A 6,143-nucleotide genomic window follows, 5' to 3' on the forward strand; every position below is an offset into this window, starting at 1 on the left:
ATTAACGCCCCAACCACGTAAAAATCTTTCTCTAATTTTCTTACAGCTCTCTAACTTTATAATATTTTATTAGTTGCCGAAAACTTCGGTCAACACCTACAGTAGACTACTAAGAAAGATAAGAGATAATTGAGGAAAGTGATGTACAATGTAAATGTTTTGGATGAGCAATACAATGATTCTTATTCATCAAAAAAAAAAAACTTTTCTAGCAACTTTTTTTTCGTCTCCATTTCTCTTTTTCCAACGACTTTCGCCACAAATAGGACATACTTCTTTTTTTTCATTCTCTTTACAAAATAAGGCACAAGTATAATTGCATACATCAATGGTTTCATAACCCAAACCAAGGTTACACAATTTCATCTTCGACTCGTAATGAGACTTGGGTAATTTTGTACTCTCTAGAAATAACTCAACCAATATGGCGAGTAACATATCAAAAGAATGGTTACTCCACTTATTGAGAACTTTGAAGTGCATCAGCTTCACCAAAGCGTTGAGCACTGATTTTTTGCAACCCAAGTACAATTCAGTTTCCATATCCTTGAACAAATCGTCGTACTTACTGTTGGAAATTATTTTACCAGGATCTTAGATCTACTCACAAGTATGTTTATTAACACCCTAAATATGAACTTTCTAAAACGATGAAATAAACACATAAAAAGTTTAGGAAACCTTACATTGGGTGCAGCGGAACATAATGACTCCTTCCGTTCAGATATCTAGCCCTTGATTCCTTTCTGTAGCAGAGCATTATCAATATCTGAACATGGATCTCTTTCTCTGAATCTTTGATGCTGAAACCTCCTTCTTGCTGAAAGTCTTTCTTCACGATCTTCCTCACTATGATTGAGGTATCACTTGCTGTGTGTGGGCACTACTCATACACTAAGAACTTCGAAATTTAAGGAAGAAGAAAGAGAGAGTGGGTTCGGCCAAAGATAGGGAGAGAGAGAGGCTCAGTTTTTCTGAATCAGAAGTGTCAGAAGAAAAGTGTTATTTTCCTGAAGCCTTCACTATCTATTTATAGCATTCCACTAGGGTTAGGTTTGAATTATTTGGCATTAAAATAATGAAAATATCAGAGGGAAAAACCCTACAAAAGTGGCCGGCCCTACATAGTTGATTTGGGCCTCACTTTTTGCAATTTTGCAGTTTTATCTTTTCTGCATCTGATTTTCTCAAAAACGCAAACTTTCTAATTCAACCATTTAAATGACAATTCTAACTATTTAATAACTATAAATAATTATTAAATAATATTGTCATTTATCATATTTATTAATTAAACCATACAAAGTATCATAATTAACAAATATGCCCTTAAAACTCTTTCTTTACAATTTTGCCCTTACTTAGTGAAAAATTCACAAATAGACATAGTCTAATTTGAGAATTATAATTGATTAATCAAAACCAATTATATGAGTCTTACAAGCAATATTATCTCAACTAGTGCGGGGACCATGGGTCTATATAACCGAGCTTCCAATAAGTAGATCAAGAATTTAGCACTAAAATTCACTAACTTATTAATTCTTCGTTGAATCCACGCATAGAACTTAGAATTGCACTCTCAGTATATAGAATGCTCTATATGTTCCACCATATAGACACATCATTATTTATCCATTGTTATAATCCTAATTTGATCAATGATCCTCTATATGAATGATCTACACTGTAAAGGGATTAGATTACCGTTACACCCTACAATGCATTTTATCCTTAAAACACTTGACCCCGTATAAATGATATTTAAGCTTATGTGAAATGAGTACTCCACCATTTATGTTCGTTTGGTCAAGCTCGAAGGAGATCATCCTTTGCTTACTATTCGCCAGATAGAAGCTATAGATTCCATGTTTATGATAGCGCTCCCACTCAATTGCACTACCGTGTTCCCAAAATGTACATATCACCCTGACCTAAAAGTAGGTTTAACTAACAAATCAAAGAACACGAATAGCCTTTCAAGATTGAGCCTAATCATAACAGGATTAAGAACATTTGATCTAGGATCAACTAGGCGATATTGACTTGAATAGATATTACGGTAAGTTTAATAAATCTAAGTCAAAGTTCAATATCGGTCCCTTCCGATGCATACTCCATGCATCCAACATGAGCTTTACTTTAACCAATGCTCTGGAAAGAACATAGCACTTCTCCAAATGCAAGTAAACTCTATTGTAGATTATCATATCAGTAAAATCCTATGTCTGATAAATCTAGGAAACTTTATTCACATAGTCATGTTTACTTTCCAATGTGTTGACAGCACAATAAACAGGATCAAGTATGTGAAAAGGATTTCAGATGAATTTATACATTATGTACATATAATCATGAAATAAATCATGTGAACCATGCAACATTAAATGTTATTTCTGATCTATATTAATAAGTAAATCTGACTATATTGAAATGAGTTTTATTTAGGGCATAAAACCCAACAAACTCCCACTTGCACTAATATAAAACAAAAAGTGCGTTTCAAATAATCTCAACACCTCGATATACAAATCAAGTGTAGTAGTAGTAAACTCCTCGTAATAGGATCTGAAAGGTTGAATTAAACACAACCTTTTCTCCACCATTACTCTTCCTTAATCACAAAATCATTAATTATGTGAAATTCCTCTCTATATGTCTACTCTCTTGGGATACTGGATTCTATACTTTTGGCAACTACTTTTGGTTAATCAAGAAATTAACACTAGTAGTTTAGGCAATTTGGAATGGTGCCAAAAATGTATAGAACTTTCCTTAGACTGAACATGTACCTTTCCTGTAACTTTAACATTCAGTCCCTTCCTGGTAGACCTAGAGACTTCAGATAGGTTTTTACACTTCTCCAAAATCAGTATTCCACCCCCAGAGTAATCACCATCTTATCAGAAAGATTTTCTAGCACAAAGGCAAATTTCAAAATCTGATGTGGTGTAGTCTAAGAGTTTTAAACACACCCTTATAGACTAACATGTAGTTCCTCTTCTTAATCTTAGGATTTACTTGATTGTCTTCCAATGTTCTTCTCCTGGATTAATCTGATACCTACTCATTACTCCCACTCAACAGCAGGTGTCTGGTCTAAGGCATACAAAAGCATGTCTAAGACCTCTCACTGTTGATTTAAGAAATTCTTTCATGGCTTTATCTTTTCTGGAATAGTTGAGACTTTTCCTTAGATAAATAAATTTATGCCTAAGAAGTTGTGAAGCTTCTATAAATTTCCATTAGAAAGAAAATGCTTCAGCATCTTACTAAAGTAAGTTGCTTGCATTAGAGTAAGTAATTACCAGGTATACCACAAGCCATAGGTTTAGATAAACTCAAACCTATAATACTAGGAACAGGAAGTTTTGTTAAGTCTATTGAATAGACTTATAAACAAAAATTTCCTTTTATGTCCTTGTAATAGAAAACTTTAGGTTACTCCATGTGAATGGATTAAACCATAATTCTATTGGCTTTTCTTCTTAGTTTCTTATCTTGACAATCCATTACTTGTTTAACCTCACAATGAATTTTAATCACTAGTGTCTCCCAAGTCATAAGAAGGTGAGTTCCTAGAAACTCTCCCACTACGACAAGGTACAGTGAATTATGTCTTAAGAAAACTAAATGGTATTGATCTTTTCGGTTGTGACAAGACAACAGAGGCAGTGGGATCATCATATGTCAAATAAGATGATAGAACACTTTTGGAATCAAGAAAAAATATCTCCTTTATTTGCTACTTTATTTTCAGACTTAGTCATTATCTTAGAAAAGTAGTATTTGTTTGAACAAACACTTTCTTATCTATTGACTATGGGATGGTCCGCCCCTAATCACTTAGAATAGCTAACAAACCATGGTTAACAGTTCTAGCTTTTCTTAAGATTTTGATTAGGTCATCCATGAATCTACTAATGATTTACATTAAGTATACAACCATTACATCATTCTGAAATTGTATTACCATGGAAGGAATTAGGCAATGACTAGTAACTAATCATCAACATGCAACTCAAAAATTCTGGGGAGCTAAGTTTGGATATAATTCAAAAATCAATTTAATGATCTTTGAACTGCATATCTACTAACTATTTCTCCACCCCTATCAGTTCGCAAGATCTTTAACAACTTACCTTAATGGTTTTAACCATTGCTAGAAATTAATGAAATTTTTCAAACATTTCAAATTTCTCGCTAAAAGGTATAATCCAGAGTTATCGTTTTAAGAATACAACGAAAAACTCATATCCACCCCCTGAATGTACATCCATCTGCGAATGAGATGAACTACTTTCAGTGGATATAGGCATATTAACTCTTTGCAGAGATTGATCTTGTCAAATCCACTATGAACAAGATACAAATGCCATAGATTAAAAAAATGTGGTAGTGTCTTTTGATGACTTAGGTTTATAAAAGAATTCTTAGAATAGTGCAAGTGGATCCTGGTCACAGAATACCTAACTCATATTCCATACAGTTTGAATCCATTAAGAAAAGATGGATATTAAACACTTGAGAAAGTGTAACTGTATTGTATCTGGAATTAGAAATATAAGAAAATTTCTATTTGGAATCTAAAATTAAAGTCAAAGACTTAGAATTTATACCAAATATAATGAGTAATTCTTTCTTGGACCACCACTACTAATATAACTCTAAGTCTGATTTGCCCATACAACTAGGAGATTTCTAAGATTGAGGATTTATATCAATTGGGAATAGAATTTCGGAATTATAATCATTTGCGTCATTTAATTTCTTAAAAGAAAATATAGAATGACATGAAATGATTTATAGACCATTCATCCAATGATATGTTATTGAGCTAATTCGAAATGAATAAGCTAAGAGGAATTAGGATAATTTCGTTGTTTAAATAAGAATGCAACGATGCTACGATTAACGCGAGTCAAAGTAATCTTATTTATACAATCTTCTTGTTTCATATTGTAAAAATGCTAGTCTAAGGTGTCATCAATTGATGAACAGCTAGATGTTGCATATACAATATTTATCTTTCGAGATCTTACACTATTATGTATGTCTAATGGTGAAAATCCATTAGGGATTTATCTCATTAGATAAACAAACATGGTAGACAACCAATGAAGATTCGAAATTAAACTACAATTTAATAACAGAAATCAACATGGTTCAATATAAATTCATACACAATTCAGAAATTATAAACATATAGCAAGTAGGAATGACTAGTGAAAATACTAAAACATACAATCTTAAATAATTTCCAAGGTTTTCAACAAACTGATACAGTGTCCCGGTAGGCGAGAGTCAAAGTATCATTTATTGAATAGAGTTGTCAGCTCATCTAAAATAGAAACCATTTATCTCTAAGTATCATTTATCTCTAAGTAGTCACCGTAGGGGAGAGTCTAAATAGAGACGAAAACTCACAAAACACTTATCAAATGAAATCTTACGGTGTTAAATGCGTTCAACGAATAACCATCCATAGGGGGACGAAGTCTAGCGTCTCGAGGTTATATTGAAAATATTTAACTTTTGTAAGACCAACAATGGAGATCGAATATCTTAATAATAATCAAGCTCATTATTTAATGTGAGTTTTATTTTCTTTGATTCTCTTTATTTAATTTATTTATTTTAAATATATATATTTATTAATTAAAATTTCCAATTTTGAATGAAAAATTCTAAATATAAATTTTAATTTAATATTTATAAATTTTACTTAGATGGATATGAAAATAACATGAATTATTTCCATCTTAGTAATAATTTCCAATAAATATTTAGAAAAATATTCAATTTAAGTTGTTACAAAATAAATTTAAATTAATTTACAACTCAAATTTTTATTTTCTATAAATATATATATTGCATTTCGAAAAATTAAAGTATTTAAGAATACAATTTTCGAAAAATGCATGTTAAAATAAAAAATAAATCCTGGAAAAATTATTCTAATTTAATGTTGGCCCAAAATTAATTAATAAAATTAATTTACAACAAAAAATATAACTTTCCTATTTAATTAAATGTATATAAGAAAAATTTCAAATATTTAAGTATGATGATGAAAATCAACTTAAATATTAATTTTTTATTTAATTAAATACACTAGAAAAATACTTCAAGCAAAAATATCA

This window comes from Cannabis sativa, chromosome 2 (assembly GCF_029168945.1).
Source record: "Cannabis sativa cultivar Pink pepper isolate KNU-18-1 chromosome 2, ASM2916894v1, whole genome shotgun sequence".
Classification (NCBI taxonomy): Eukaryota; Viridiplantae; Streptophyta; class Magnoliopsida; order Rosales; family Cannabaceae; genus Cannabis; species Cannabis sativa.